This window comes from Mugil cephalus, chromosome 12, assembly GCF_022458985.1.
Source record: "Mugil cephalus isolate CIBA_MC_2020 chromosome 12, CIBA_Mcephalus_1.1, whole genome shotgun sequence".
Classification (NCBI taxonomy): Eukaryota; Metazoa; Chordata; class Actinopteri; order Mugiliformes; family Mugilidae; genus Mugil; species Mugil cephalus.
This window is the reverse complement of record NC_061781.1, coordinates 20,104,051-20,120,432: the sequence shown is the minus strand read 5'-3', so window position 1 is coordinate 20,120,432 and position 16,382 is coordinate 20,104,051.

Below are 16,382 nucleotides of genomic sequence, written 5' to 3'. Positions count from 1 at the left end.
CATATTCAACAGAAAAACAAGAAGCAGGGGAGCACTAATTTGAACCCACTGAGGGTGTTTTGGAACAGCAGGTGTGCTATTTTGCATCTGATAAGCACCAACAGCAAAAACCCACCCACCCTCCCCACCTATCCAACCACCCACTCACCCACCCTCCTCGGCAAAATGAAGACACACAAGGCTCCTCAAAACCGCTGCATGGAAGTGCCCAGAGATATTAAATAAAGCGGGAAAAGCGAACGCGCGCGCGCGATGCTAAAACTGAGCGAGTTGCAAGTTTTAATTGCAGCATCTGAGGCATTTGCATTTTTTTTAGAGGTTAACGCTGCGCAAACTGGCGGCGGGTTGTCGCGCTCCGTGGGCCCGGCAGCTTTAAGTGCACGCGCAGACTCGCGCAGACTCGCGCAGCACAGTGTGGATGTGAGAGTGGCTCTGACAGAGTTCTCATCAATGTGACAGGATGTGATCAAGGGCTGTCCTGTGATGTGTCCGCTGGGCCTCTGTAGGGCCCTCACCGTGCCTCCCTCCCCACCCCCACCCCCCTGACTCCCACCTCCCAAAATCACAACAATCCTAATGTCCTCTGATGGCCACCTCCATCTTGCCCGTCTTAATTGATGTAAATACTGCGCATTTGAACCCACGGTCCTTCCCACCACCCCGGCCAGCCCCTCCCTCTGTTTCCTATAACAGTAAGGGTCAGAGGTCAGGCTGACAGGGTGATCATTAGAATGGCAGTCCTTATTAGAGGAGCAGCTTGTCTGACACCCCGTCTGCATTCCCAGAGAGGGGACCCCGCCCTGTCCGCTCCATCTAGATCATATTACATGACACGACCTCGGAGCAGATACTACCAGTGCACTACAACACTGTAGGCCACTAGGGCACGGTGGCATTTTCGGAAGGGGTCCCCCTCGCCTGTCACGGCGCCTCCCTGACGCCGCTCCGTCCGTCTGGCTCGGATGCGCTCTGTCATTTTAAGGAGGGCCGCTGTCAGCGGGCATCGGGACCGTCTCGTCCGCGCGCCCTGGCAATTTTTTCGGCGGCGTCCTCCGCGAACGGAGCGCCGAGCCGTCCCTCTCGAGAGCCCGCGGTGTCGCGGCCGATGATTAATAAGTTAGAGACGGGCCATAAAGTGTCCACTGCGGCCAGATGCTAGTCAGGGCTTTGTCGAACTGATATAATGGACGTAGTCTGCCAATTTGGCTCCCTTACAAAGCCCTGGAAGTTCCCCAAGATTGATTCTGTTTCTATGTAGCGGTGCCCTGGGGGCTTGAATTTTGAGGATGCACTCTGGCGAAAAATGTTGCGGCGCGTTATCTTCAGCCGAGGGGAGCAACTGGGAACGGCCACAGGCGTAACGGAACGGTCAGTGCAGTCGCTGACATTTCCATGCAACAGTGAAAACTTAAGCCGGTGTAGGATCATTTTATCATTTCTTAAGTCAAAGAAGGCCTCTCAGGCTGCGGATGAAAAGAGGAGGGGTGAGGGGGGTGAGGGTGGGGGGGCTGGGATAATTTGCAGCAGGAGCCCTATGAGGCTGTTTTGCAAAACAAAACGAAGCAGCTAGACCCTTATTGAAAAATATAGTGCAGTGAGACGGAAATTTATTAACTGGCACCAGTTAATGTGTGCATTATTCATTTCTGGTGAGCATGAAAAATGATCTAAAGAGGTTTGAAATTGCGGGCGCGCAGGCTGACTGCACAGTGGCTGGGCTCGCTGGTTCGTTTCATCCCCCCTTTTGCAGGGGCGTTTGGGCGGAGAGGTGGAGAGAGGACCGCAGGGACAGAGGGACGGAGGGACGGAGGACGGAGGGGAGGGGGAGGAGGAGGAGGAGGAGTGCGGGCCCCCTTTCTGGACGGTAGGGCTTTCCAGTAACAGCTGTGCTTCTCTCACGAGGGGGCGGCAGCAGCACCGGGAGAGAGGCTGCTTGGGACAGATGGACCAGCACCACCTCCTCTCTCTAACCTCCCACCACCACCACCACCACTACCACTACTCCTCTTATTAAAAAACACTAGTGTGTGCGTACACGTGCTCACGTCGCACGGGAGTGTCCAAGCATTTGATTCTGTATCTTTATGTAAGTCTTTGCTTTCAGGAAGGTATATTATTTTTTTCTCTTTCTGCGCTTATTTTGCTTCAGTCTCCTTCATCCCTCTCTGACTTTCTTCTTCTTCTTCTTCTTCTCCTACTCTCCGCCACTGCTACAGTAGTGGGCAGGAGTTGGTGCCAGTGGCATATGGCTTTCCACTGTGCTAAACATTCATACAAAAGACAGGCCCATCAGTCATGGCTGTGGCCGGATGAGGGGAGAGAGCAGGCCTCTGATGAATGGTGTTTAGGACTTACCTGCTGTTAAAACATTACCTCCCAAACGCCACCTCCCCAAAGCTCACTGAACATTAGGATCTGTATAATATTCTAAAATACCACCCTCGTGAGCACACATCATGTACGCCAGGTTATAGCAAATAATAAATATGCTTCCTAAACCCCTCGCACCGAACCCCGGGTCAGGCCTTCATAGACCAATTAATGCAGAGCATCTGCTGTATGGAGGGAGCGCCGTGAAGAACTTTTGAGCCATTTTAGCCGATTTAATAAGGAGGAGAGCTGCTTCCTGCTTGCTCCAATAGCTCCTTCATTGCTAGAGCGAGCGTGCAATGGGTCTCCTCGATTAGACCAAATTAATCCATTCTTCAGGGATTCTTTTTTCTGGTTCTATGGCGAAACCGGCGCGCCTTTGTTCTTCCTCGAGCCCCGGTGTTTTTTCTGCCAAATTTAACAGAAGGCTCGGAGGGTAACAGGGGTCCAACCCAGTATCACCTTCTGGAGCAGAGCAACTAGCAGAGAAAGACAATCAGCCTGAACCCTGCTGTCTCCAGCACAAAGTGAAAGGACTCTAATTGGGCTTTTTTACGCTGCATTTTCCTGCAGGATTGCTGGATCATGAAAAAGCAATTAAACCTCAGAGCCGCAATTCATTCATTCTCATTTTACCCTTTCACTGGAAAGAGGCAAATTTGAAATCATTTATGTGAATCAAGACTTATGGGTTCTGTATTATTTTATTTTTTTTTTTTATGTTTGTTTTGATGTTAATGCGTGAGGGAGACAAGTCATTAGCTTAAAGGATCTTATCACATGCTTAGATAAACGGAAGTATAGTTAATTCACAAGAAAAGGAAGGTTCTTCAATTAACATCTTTGTATATTCTTCAGCTTTGTAATGTGCCGTTATTTCACGCTAAATGTCCTTAAATCTCTTAAAAAGCTGTTAGAAATTCAGACAGGACTGCAGTTCTCAACATCACACCTAGAGGCAGTGTTGCCCACGAAACCTTGACCTCAGGACTGTAGAGAACAGAGAAAAAAAAAAGTCCCAAAACATCCAGCATGTAAAATCTCAAATATCCTTCATCCTTTTGCTGCTGAAGGAGATAAATGTGCCTGTCACTGAGCAAGTCAGGAATCAAAGAGGAAACATCAAAGTGTTCCAGATTCACATTTTTTATGTAATGTCTTTAAATAAATAGCATTTTTAGTTTTAATTTGTGTCAGTGGTGGTGTTTGAGTGAAGGAGCTATCACTGCAGTTTTAGACTCAACATAAACCTGTAATAAATCTCATCAACAGCAGATTTTTCATGTTAAAATTATCTAAATGTACATTTTCACGATACAACATATTAGAGAGCTATTTGTCTGTCTGTCCCTTATAATTTAGTTTCTTTAATATAACATGAACGTGATCATTGAGAATCTTTTTATTATCATATTATCTGAGTTAACATTTTTGCAGACTGTAATTCTTTAATTCAGAGGAGACTTAATTAAAGTTTTACTTGCAGTGTCAAAAGCAAGTATTTAGAAAAATCCAAAATGCCTTTTAACGAGGGACATTTAGAATTTTTGCTTGGAATCTGTTAAAACAAACACAAATCATGTTAAAGGTGTTCATCTCAAATATTAATATTAAAAAGATTATGTAGCGCAGTGTTATGTTCATAAATGAAAATGCAGACAATTAGCAAAAATACCAAAAAAATGCTATTTTATTCAAGATTCAAGAATCATTTATTGTCATTATGTGTGTACATAACGAAATGTTGGTAGTGCAAAGTAGTGCAAAAAAACTAGTGCAAAAAGTAGTGCAAATATATAAATAAAAATAAATAAGTAATAGAGCTGTACATATATATATATATATGTCAGCATGGTGGGGGGTGGGGGAGCTGTGTGTCTGTCAGGCAGAAGGGTTGAGTGTGTGTGTGTGTGCAGGGAGGGGGTAAATAACAATTTAAATAAAGTTTATTTAAACATTCAAATGAATGTGCTTTTATGTCAAAGCATTTGTATTAAAATGTATTTATATTAATATAAATAATTGTAATTATTATTCAACTTCACTAACTTTTTTTTTTTTTTTTACAAATTAATTTTTTAAGTTATTTCTCTCTGTTGATTCGAAAATCCCCTTAGTAATTACTCATAATGAGGAACACGGTGACCATCAGCCACTCGCCTCATTTCCAGCCCAAGCATTGTTAACCAAGCGCTTAACTATCTTATAACTCCAAATGTTCCAGTCCGCAGAGTCCATACATTGTAAATTAGGTCTGTTAATGTACTCCACTCTGCACGCGGACACACAGAGGAACAGTGGTGGGTGTAACTGCTGCGCACACGAACACAGGCGCCGCTCGCGGAGGCTATGCTGTGGGGCTGGCCTTGCATGCACTTTGGTTTTCCCACCATGCACAAAGTGATCAACTATCACACCCCAGACGGTGAGATGTCAACATGAAATACCTTCATTTGCATCAGCTTTAAAAAAAAAAAAAAAAAAAAAAAAGAAAGAAAAAAAAAGTGCCTGACTTCTTGTTATGCCAGCGTCCCACCAGTGTCTCCATAAAATTCACTTTAGCCGCAGGGGTCCTGAGACCTTGCTAAATACTGCCCCAATACTGCTGTCAACAGTCCGTCAATCACATGACAAATCCTTCTGATTAAACAGAGCTTCGCTGGCTGCTTCACAATGGACTGGAATCTGGTGAATTAAGCCTGAACATGTCTGTAGCTGCAGAATTATGTCACCGTGTTGAGACATTTCTGCACCGTGGGCCCATTTTTTTTTTACAATGCAGAACTTTAAATGATTTACTGCAAACATCTAAATATTTCTTAAAAATGCACGCGTGTGAACTTGTGATTTTATTCCAGATTTTGCTCTCGCAAAAGAAACGCTGCGCACAACAATGGCTCCTGTGCACATAAACCCAAGAACAAACACGTATATAAAATATTCAAATGCGTTGCTTTTTTTTTAATGAAAAATCTGACATGTTCACAACATGTTTCCACTGTTGATTTGTGACAGAGCAAAATGAAATACTGAATCATTCCTGAAGGAAGGAATGACTGGACTCAACATGCATATCAAGCTACCGGGCTAAGAGCATCTAAGCAGCCTGCAAAAAGCCTCAGACAGACAGCTGAATAAAAGGCAGCTCAAAAGACGGGGCTGTGGCAAGATAAGAGACAACATCTAATCTGACTCGGATAGCTGATACAGACCAGCCACGTCTAAATCCTGGAGGTTTGGGCTGAAGAGGAAGGATTTAACTTAAACCCCTTTCAACGTGCTAAATGTGTTTTTGTAATTAAACCCATACAATTAACACTGACAAGCGCGGGTCAAAAAGGAGCACAGCCCCTCTGTTCAAACGAACCTCCGCGAGTGAAAAGGGGACGGAGGGAGAGGACAAGGGTAGAGAGAGATGGAGAGGGGAAAGATAGAGGGAGAGGGAGCACACGCCGCCGCGCCGCACAAACTTCCAAAAGCTGCTCGAAAAAGCAGCGACTGAATGAAGGGCGAGAGAGAGAGAGAGAGGGGCTTCATTGAAGCCGTATGGATTTCAGCATTCGGGCTATATAGTGCTCTGCAAGTTAACCTCCAGACCACAGTGTTTATTCTGAGACTGTGTTCCAGATCTGGGGGGATATCCAGTTCCCTCACATCAAAGACGCAGAGCTGTTGGAACAAAGCTTTTAGCTGCTCCTTAAAGCCCGACATTAAGCGAATTGGAGCAGCTGTGGCAATGTGTGACAATATTTTTACTGTAAACACAGCTCCACATGGCTTCGGGGTAATGGATTACCAACGGCAAGATTACTGTAGTAAAAATTTAATACAAAAAAAAAAAAAATTGCACTGGGACAAAAACAAAACAGAAATAATCGAATGCATGATTTGAGAGAGAGAAAAGGGCCAATGCACAAGCACTTTGAAAAGAAAATGGAATGAATTCTAATGAATTAATGATCGTGAATAAAGAACGACGTGCAGTCGTATGAAAAGCATCATGGTGTTTAATAATTCAGGATGTTACAATTAACCACTATTCACAGGTTCAAGCACATATGAAGCTGAGTATGATCCCACTTCTCTGGCGAATATAAACCACTTTTCCCACACACGAGGTAGTGACAGGAAGTTTTCTTTACCGCTTTAATGAAAAATGACTTTGCTTGTAGCTGCATGCGCCTTTTAAAACTTTAAACTGAATTCAAGTTTGATGTAAAAGAGTTTAATTTAATTTTAAAACTGTTTAAATGCTATGATTAGTTAGTTTTAATTATGTTTTAAAACCATGCACCTACGAGTCAACACTGGATCCCGTATTAATTAACACGTAAGTGTGTGCACGGTTTATAAAACAAGAAATATAATTTTGCTTGTCAAAGATTGTTAAATTGTGTTTATATCAAGTAGTTTGTGCACAAAAAAAAAATCGATTTTAAAGCTCTTTTTAAGCAATTTCTTCTTTGGGCATTTTCCACATGTAACTCCAATAAACGCTTCACGAAATTCTTAGTGAAGCTGACAACAGCTTTTTAGGGAGAACGCAGTTAAAAACTCTGCCCAACCAGCCATGAAATCACAGTGGATCTCATTCAGGGGCGACTGTGATGGTCAGTCATTATTAGCCGCTCAAAACACTGGTGCTCCTGCTAGCTGCCAGTGCCACAATAAGGCGTTTAGTGGGGAGTGAATGGAGGCCTGCGTTTCACTAAAACTAGATAAAACCTAAATCTTTCCTCGGCCCCTGCGTCGCCCGGTCTGCTCTTACATTTTGATTCCCCAAAAAATGCTTTTAACCGGCCGTCCTCTTCTCAAATGCCGCGGCTCAGGGCACATCTGCGCTCAATCATGAGGAAGATGAAGGAGAAGAAATATTATTTAACGTATTAACCTATTAAATCCTGTTGTGTTTGAATGAGTATGTGTGTTTTTGTTGTTTTTTTTTCTTTTTGTGTGTGTGTGTTTTTTTTTTTAAATCCTAATTTTTCAATGCTTGCACAGGAGTCACGAGGGAGCGCATCTCCGCCCTGAACAAACAGCCAGAGGAGCGGCTCCGCCGCAATGATCTTAGTGGGTTCTTAGCGTGTGACCTGTGTCACGGGCATCTCGGCCTGATGGACACAGCTGTCTTGCCGCAGGCAAAAAAAAGGAGCAAGGAGGGATAGTGGGAAAAGACAGGGAGAAAAAAAAGAGAAACACAGACAGGAAGGGCAATAGATTGAGTGTGTGTTTGTCTGCATGTGTGTGTGTGTGTGTGTGTGTGTGCGTTTGGCGCAATGCTGATTGTCCTCTGGCACTTTCTGGGGCATGTGCCCACTCAGCGTGGCATCCCGCTTATTCAGCGCCCCGCGCCGACCCCACCAAAAACTCCCCACAATGGACAGCGAGGCAACACAAGTCATGTCACACAAACGCTTTTGACACAGAAGGAAGCTGTATCTCTCTTGTGACTGACCGTCGCGCCACGCACTCTTACAAAAACACGCCACAGGTAATGCCCAGACACACACACGCACACACAAACACACAGGTACTAGGCCTGGACGCTGCACAGCGACGCGATGAAACGTAGCTGGTGAAGGTACCGGACGGCATAAAGGAAGGCACACAGCTAATCCCATGAGGCATCTTTGTACTGAACAATAGAATGAACGTAAATACCACAGGACTTGGCTGAGAAAGTCTGGGAAACGCAGCAATGATCTTCGCTATAGAGCAGAAATCTCTTAATGCTCGGCCAGATTTCAACTGAGACCAGGAAAAATGTTTATTTTCCTTATTTTTGCAGTGTCGTGGAGAGGTGAGGAGAGGGGGTCAAACACAGCTGACAAAATAATAATAATTTGCAATATTTATTAATTGTTCTGACATCGACATATATGGGATCTCACGTATAAAATAATAAAAGCAACGTAGCCGCAGTAACCGTTTTTCTTCCCTGAGACCTTTACTTCACACACAATTTTGCAAAACATGTTACGATCACAACCCGATCACATGCAGTGGCTCGAAAAAGTCAATAAATCCATGCATCGAGTTATTGTTTGAGAATCTGATAAAGCGTCCTCGGGCCGCGGTAAACGGCCCCGGGCCTCCTGCGAGGCCCTGCCGGCCACACACAGGGCCTCGCAGAGCCAAGCAGGTCTGGGCAGGGACGGGGAGGCGCAGAGCGCATGTTAGGAACAGAGGAAGGAGCCACGCAGGCTGGAGGAGAGCCACATGTGCCGGGCCGCGGAGAGAGACTCCGACACTGCTCACGCTGTCAACATGCTGACATATACATACACAAACATTTGCGCGGAGGTGCGGACGCCGCGCACGCAGACACACACGCACACACACACACAAACACACACACACACACACAGTGCAGGGCCAAGCCAATTAACACCCTGCCACAGCACAGATCATATTCGGAGCAGTGGTGAACCAGGAGGGCATATGTGGATGATCATACATGCAAATTAGATAAACAAGAAGGGGGAATGTGAATTCTATAACTTGTGACAACAACGCATCAAAGCCGATCCCTCCAATCAGAAGTGTGCGTTTTAAGATCGCCTCGCTAATAAAACGCATTCCCGAACGTGACATTTAGATTAGAGACTTGAGCTTGAGTGAACGGATTCAGTTGCTTGTAGCTTTTTCGTGAAATAATTATGGGAAATCAAGCAAGTAAAAAAGATGAAACACATCTCATGTTGAACTGATGTGAGCGATGGAGCACCGAAGGGTCTCGGGCAAAAAAAAAAAAAAAAAAAAAAAAATGTGTTGCTTTCCCTGAAGTTTGACTCCAAAACCAGAAGATGGCAACATACCTCTGGCTGAGACACCAGCCAAGACTCCCCCGCTCCTTCAGATTTTTTGTGCATTTACATGTTCACCCACTGCTTCATTTATTTATTTATTCATTTACTCTGCGCCGCAATACAAACATTATAAGTCTTGAAGAGAGGAGCAGGTAAATATAGTGAATTATTCACCGGGTTCTTGACTTGACTATTGGCGGTTAGCCAAGATAAAAGCCAGACACGTAAATCCCAAAGGCTGGGTTTGGGTTTAAGTGTGTGCTCTACATGTGTTTGTGTGCTCTATGTGTGTGTGTGTGTGTGTTTTAAAGCTAATATTCACAGCGCGTAGGTGAAAAAAAAAAATAAAATAAAATAAAAAATAAGGAGTTAGTTGGACTGGTTAAGCATGGCCGGTGTTTTTTTTAAACATTCTTACTTCTGAAGAACAGTTTACAATTCTTCACTGTCATTCACTGTTTTGCTTTTGCTCTTCCTCCTCCTCCTCCTCCTCCTCCTCCTCTTTCTCTTCACTGTATGACGTTTGTTACATAAGCAAACGGAAAGAGGCCACTACGGGGTTCCACCATTAACACCCAAAAAGCAAAGAAATCAGAGTCAGTCCTGACTAATGCAGAGCGGGTGCCTTGCCAACGAGAGTGTGCGAGAAAGAGACACAACCAAGTGAATGGCAAATGAGCCTCTCAGTTACAGTAGCAGGTCCCCGCTATACCGCGAGGGCTGTTCCACTTTACCCACTACTCACAGCACAGACTGTCACTTCAAACAGACTGAGCGAAGATGAGTCTATTTGCCATGGTAAACAATTTAATATTTGATGTACAGTACAGTAAGCAATCCTCCCCTCGTGTTTTTCTCCCCTCTCCTCGGCTTGTGTGTGTGTGCGCGCGTGTGTGTGCGTGCAGCCGGATGGGGTGGGGCGGGGGTTCGGCGCTGGCGTAGTCAGCAAGGCTACATGAGGCTACGAGAGTATTTGAGTGCATGCATAATCTCCCTCCGCTCGGAGATGACGATGGAGAAAATAAGTCGGCCGCGAAGGAAGCACGCGCTGGAGACACATGCGAAGCACACCTATTTTCCACAGAAACTTTTTTATTTTATCTGGTTGTGTAGTGTTAGTTGTATCTAGAGTCCCAGTTTTAATAAACACAGTCACGTGTGTGTTTTGCCATCAACAGCCTTTAAGTGAACCGATTTCTGGGACAAATCTGGAGCACTGTTCCCCCAAACAGTTTTAATTAAAAAAAAAAAAAAAAAAAATACTAAAGTAATTAAATGAATTTAAATATATTTTTAAATGCAAAGCAAAATCCTAATCACTTATTTGGCGCGCCGACAGAAATCCTTTTTGTTTTTCTACCGAGATTTTATTTTCAACGCTTCACGACCGAATTGACACCAGGAATAGAATTCTGTAATAATCAATGGGCACTTATCAGAAAGAAATTCCACATCAACATCAAACTGTGCAGTCGTATTAAATCTCCGTGTTGGGAGGGAGGGTATGTGGGTGGTGGTGGTGGTGGGAGGGCAGGGGGGGGAGGGGGCACTGGGAGGGTGTGCTGCGGGTGCATGCCAAGATGGCCCATGAGGGCAATGTGGCACGGCCAGGAGGTAGGAGCCAGTTGGACGGCTGAAGAGTAAGAGCTACAAGCAGAACAATTACAGCAGTCACTTACCATCACAGTGTCTGGTTGAGGCAATGGCACAGCAGGACGCCGCAGGGCAAGAATGAAGCTTTCATCCAGCTGGTATCATAAGATCGAGCTGGTCATGCCAGAAATGACAAAACAATATGCTGAGCCCAGTGAAAAGGTTTTACTATGTTTTCTTTTTTTTAAAACTAAATGAATAAACAAAACTTGTAAAATTAGAGATAAAATGGATTCATCCATGGTTGGATTGGCCGCCATTTATGTGAAAGGAGGTTAAAGACATAGAGTGTATAAACGGCGGCTATTTATGTATTTCTTTATATACCGCCACTCTCTCTCCGTCTCGATTTCCTTCAACGCGCGTCTTATGGCATCTGTCACAGTTTCGGGGAAGGTCCAACTACAGGCGTGTCAAACATTAAGAGTCAAACACTGCTGATATTTTGTCAGCTTTCAAAGTAAAACGGAATATCATGCAGCTAATGAAATACTCTGGGTCCAGATGGAGAATGTGACTGGAGTGAAAAACTAAAAAAAAAAAAAAACACACACACAAAAAAAAAGACCGCATGTGCCAAAATAACCACCCACTGACGTGGCCGTTCAAAGGCATACGTTTACACATGAACTTATCTGCACGTAAACACACACACACACACACACAGAGCCGAGGTGGCTGACCGAGCCTGCCCCTCGTCCTCAGGTTCAGTGGTGGCCGCTCCTGCAGCCGCGCCTCCCCCTGTCACTTCTGATTCTCCTGGTAGGATCCATCATCTGGTTGGCAGTCTGGGTGCCAGTCAGCTGCATCCCAGGGGAGGCTCCCAGGCGATGGGAGCCTGGAGGCAGTGGGCTGGAGCCTCCCCAGCCTCGGCAGCAGCTGTGTGGGAGACGGAGAGAGGTGCGGCACAGATGTGGGAGTCTGGAGCCAACAGAAGGTATGGCTGATTTCAGCGTCGGCCATGTTTGTTATTCCACCTTTTCCTGGGAGGAAGAAGCCGGCCCTTGATCTGGCTCACAGTTAAACACTTAGCTTTTGTTCCCGAGATGAATAACTGCAAGGAGAACGAGGCATCAGGGAAAAAGAGAAAGAAAATGAAAAAAGGACTCTGGGCCGGAGCAGAAATCCGGTGACCATGTGCCGAGTGACTTTGGATATCCAGTTAAGACTGAACAAGAGCCGGAGCAGAGGCACACCTTTCCGGTTTCTGCACTTTCATGAAGCTTCTGTCAAACATTCGTGCTCCATTAAAATGGATGCAAACATTGTCCCATTATACTTGTACGTCTTAATTTTTGAGCATGATGTAAACATATTCCAGTTTTCATTTTATACATTCTCAGAAAAAGGAAGAAGGAACGTTCCATCACATTTCATGTAAAGAGCTAAAACATTTCTAAATTCTGGCCTACATTTACAACGGGTGGGAAGCGACACCGTAAACAAACTTGCCCCGCTGTCTCCCGGGGGGGGACCCGTGCGATGACTGGTACCAGTCAAGAATCACCGCTAATGCACATAACCGGATTTTCACAGGGAATTTTGCACAACTTCATTTTGTAGTAACACTATCCACCTTGTCAAAATGAACACCCTCTTCCAACAGCACAAGTGAGAAATGGGATAGTTTTCCCACTGAGTTCCCAGATGCAGGATTGCCATTGTATTCACACACCCGGTGTTAGCCCAAGACGGCACCCTCAAATACAGCTCTGTCTTGACTTTGCAGGAAAAACAAGGCTGTGATACAGAAGAGGTGGCGGTGTGAAGCTGTCAGAACAAAATGCTTGTTTGTACTAGAATAACCCCAAAAGCAAAATTTGATTTGAAATTTGACAGCCTGTTCTCGTATTGCATCTAAAACCCATTGTCCTAATAAATATTTGAGTTCCCATGATGTGCCTAAGAAACGCTGTGCATGTGTGTGTGTGTGTGTGTGTGTGTGTGTGTGCAGTACAGCGGAGCAGAGTACATCTGCAGTGGTAAGGAAACAGTCTGTTAGCATACAGCTTTGACAACTCCATCAGGCCAGTCTCAAGGTAGCTGTCAATCACAACAAATCATCTCATCCCTCAGCGCTGCGAGGACCTCTCTCCACTACTACACACATGACAGGCCCCTACAGCTCTATTTACCCATGCACACCCTCCCGGTGCCAGTGGGTTTGTAATTAGAAAACAGGGAAAGAGAAAAAGGGAAAGGGGGCTTGTGGTAAAAGTACGTCAGTGACAAGTTGGGATACAAAGCAAGTGAATGGTGCCTTTTCAGCGGCTCCATTGGCATTTGGAGAGCGGCTTGGCACTTGCGTGGTGCAAAAGTAGCAGTGAAAGGCAAAGGCATTCTCATTCATTCTCCCATTTAGGGGACATTGTAAGCGTGTGTGTGTGTGTGTGCTGGGGGTGGAGGGTGGAGGGTAGGGGTGTTGCACACAGTCTCGATTTGCAAGACTCATTTTCAGCTATCTATAATTAGATTAATGTGGTGATGGCATAGCACAAAGCCAGGCTCACTCCACTTCCATCCCAGAGCATGTGAATTAGGGACTAAACACATCTCCATTCCAGGCAGAGAAAGTGGTGGTGGTGGTGGTGGTGGCAGCAGCGGCGGCGGTGCGAGTGTTTAGCATACCCTTTATGATGGGGAAAGATGTTAATTGTGTGCCATTACCTCTAAACTGTTTGCTTGTTGTATTAATCACTGTGCTAATTGATGCAGAAATAAAATTGTTGCCACAGGCGAGGAAGGGGAGTGAACCAGAGTCGGGGAATGGCGGATAAAAGATTATCGTGGCGAACATATGGAGATGGCACTGCTTTGAACGTCTGCTCCACGTGCCCACCAGCACCACATGGGCTGGCTGAGTGGGGGCGCCGACGACAACAACGTAAGGCGTATTGAGACACATCACAGACATACTTCACATTATGAAACATATATATGAAACATATATATGCCAGATCTCGTTTATACATTGCACTCTTCACAATTCATAAAGATTGTGGTTTCAATTACATTCCTAGCCACTGCTTTGCACATGTGCCCCTTTGAACAGGTATGTTTAAAATACCCATGTTTACCATGATGAGAAGAGTGTTTACCATGATGAGAAGAGTGATTAGTCGTGTCGGAAAAGAAACTTTAGAGAAGACATCCGCAAAGATCATATAACATGGCCTGTAAATTTGGAGCCAGGCGCCATAATGTGAGACGTAAAAGTAAGGGGCCTTAGGAGCCCGGGAATTACAGACGTTTGGCATCTTTTGAGGGGCTTTACCTCTGAGTCAGCTTGTGATATAGTTCATCTTAAAATGCAACAAATGCACTCGTGGTAATGAAGCATTGCCCACAAAACCTTTTAAGAAAGACAAGATAAGGAAAATTACATGCAACCATTGGTTTGAGGACTGCAACTTTGCAGCTCGCAGCCCACTCACAACGAAATCACAAAAAGACGTCATGGAATTAATTTTGCAAAATGTTCTCCATTGTAAAAAGTAAGTGTCACACTGTAATTGTGTTGCGTATCTAAATATGACAGAATATTTCCGATTATGCAGACTGAAGCTTACATTTTCTGCATCTGCCATTGTTATTGTTCTCATTACCACTGCAGACGCAAGGGGCCAGGAGCTGATTTGGTCATGTGTAAAGGTGTATATGTATAAGAGTAAGGTTAGGAATAAGATTTGCTTTCTGCGGTGTTTCAGAGCAACCGCAAACTTTCGGCTGTCAAAGTTCAGTACACCAGAGAGAGTATAGTCGCCTTCCTCTTGATTTTACACTCAAAATTCTAGAGTTTGTAAAAAAAATTCCGCGTGACACTGAGCAGGTCGAACCGAAGGATGTGCAGGTGCCAGCCGCTAGCACAGAGGATTTCAATGTGTGGCTGTACGCGGCTCGCCGGCCGCTTCACTAACCTCCAGCGCGAACGGGGGAATAAACACAGGCAGGCCATTTAAAGAGCCGCGAGTCCGTAAGGAGCAGCCGATGAATGAGGAGATTCAGAGAGAGATTCAGAGAGCCGCTGCCTCCGAACCTGCTGTGTTTTTGTATGCAGATTCCCCTTGTCAAAATTCATTTTATTCAAAGGGAGTTATCTGAGAGTGCGCGTTATGAGACGAAAATAGTCGCATTCACATTCGTCTTGGAAAACATTTGGAATGCAAATGCCATGAGAACATGCCATTTATGTGCCCGTGTTTGCGTAAGAATCTGATCCAGCGCTCCCTTGGCTTGCTGGCTGAGCGGCGCAGTTCACATAGACAGGAGAGCACTGATAACACTTACAGGGTTCAATAGTCTAAATCTGCTCTGGGAGCACTTTTTATATTGCCAGGAACATTTACCATTGGCACTCGCTGTATGGAGCAGTTTGATCCGCAAGCGAAAGCCTAAAAAATCCATACTTTTTTTTCTTAAAAGGTCATTAGATCATTCTGCTCACAGCCAATGTCCATACAATTGCACCTTTGTTTATCAAAATAGATGTCCTCGGTGATGATGACAAAATTGCCCGGCCTAAAATAAGAAACGATAAGTCTCCGGCGCTTCACAATGGCTTTCGAACCCCGGCGTCACAATCTCCTTCTCTCCGTCTGTTGCACGTTCCTCTCTGTGTTTCTCTCCCTCGCGCCGGCTCTCTCTCGCTCTGCACAGGTGGTAGGGGCTTCCTGGTAGAGTCTTTCTCATTCCTTTTTGTTCCCCTCCAATTGCTCTGATCGGGAGCTGTTGATGGTGATGACAGTGCTGGCTGGCCATTGATTTGCTGTGGCCCCTAGTTGCGAGTTCACAGCAGACGACACTCTTCCTTTGGCTTTAATTAGAGCTGCCCCCATCTTCTCTTCTTTGTGCCCTGGATGTGGTTCGACACATGAACACAAAAAGCTCATATACACAAAACTCCCTGCTAGGAAATAGCCAAGCCTCGCCTGGTGCAGCTAGTATTTAGTGCTTATAAACCTGTGCAGTCAAGACAGAGGTTATACCATTCTTGTACTGTCAATAAAAGAATCATCGTACAGTGAGCAGATGCACACTTTCCACAGACATAACATAAACTTGCACACGCATCTAATCGAGAGAAAACTTCTATTTGACTCGATGGCACATTTCGCTCATCCTTGTGTTGCCCACGAGGCTTTGTCCAGCCTCCTCGTCTGCCATGAGAGGCAAGGGCCTCAATTTACCATCTGTCCTGGACGGGAGCCACTCCAAAACTCCTGGGTGGGAGTGGGATGGCTAGGGAGAGTGCACAGAGAATCCACGGTCCGGGGCGAGGGGGCTATTATCTCGGTGGTCACGGGTCCTTGCACATATTTCATGGCTGCTCCCGGGCTGTCTTCTCGCAGCTATTAGCGCACTGTATTCATTTAGAGCGCTCGTGGGTCACTCGTGGCCCGGCGTTAGCGCTCCTTCGCCGTTGAAAAGCAAATGAGATAAGAAAAACGCACGAGATGAGATCTGAAGGGCCGTCGTAATACACAGAACATTCAATTACATTCGGTGCAACTCCGGCCTCGCGCGCAATTTATCACGGTCATCCCCCTGTTT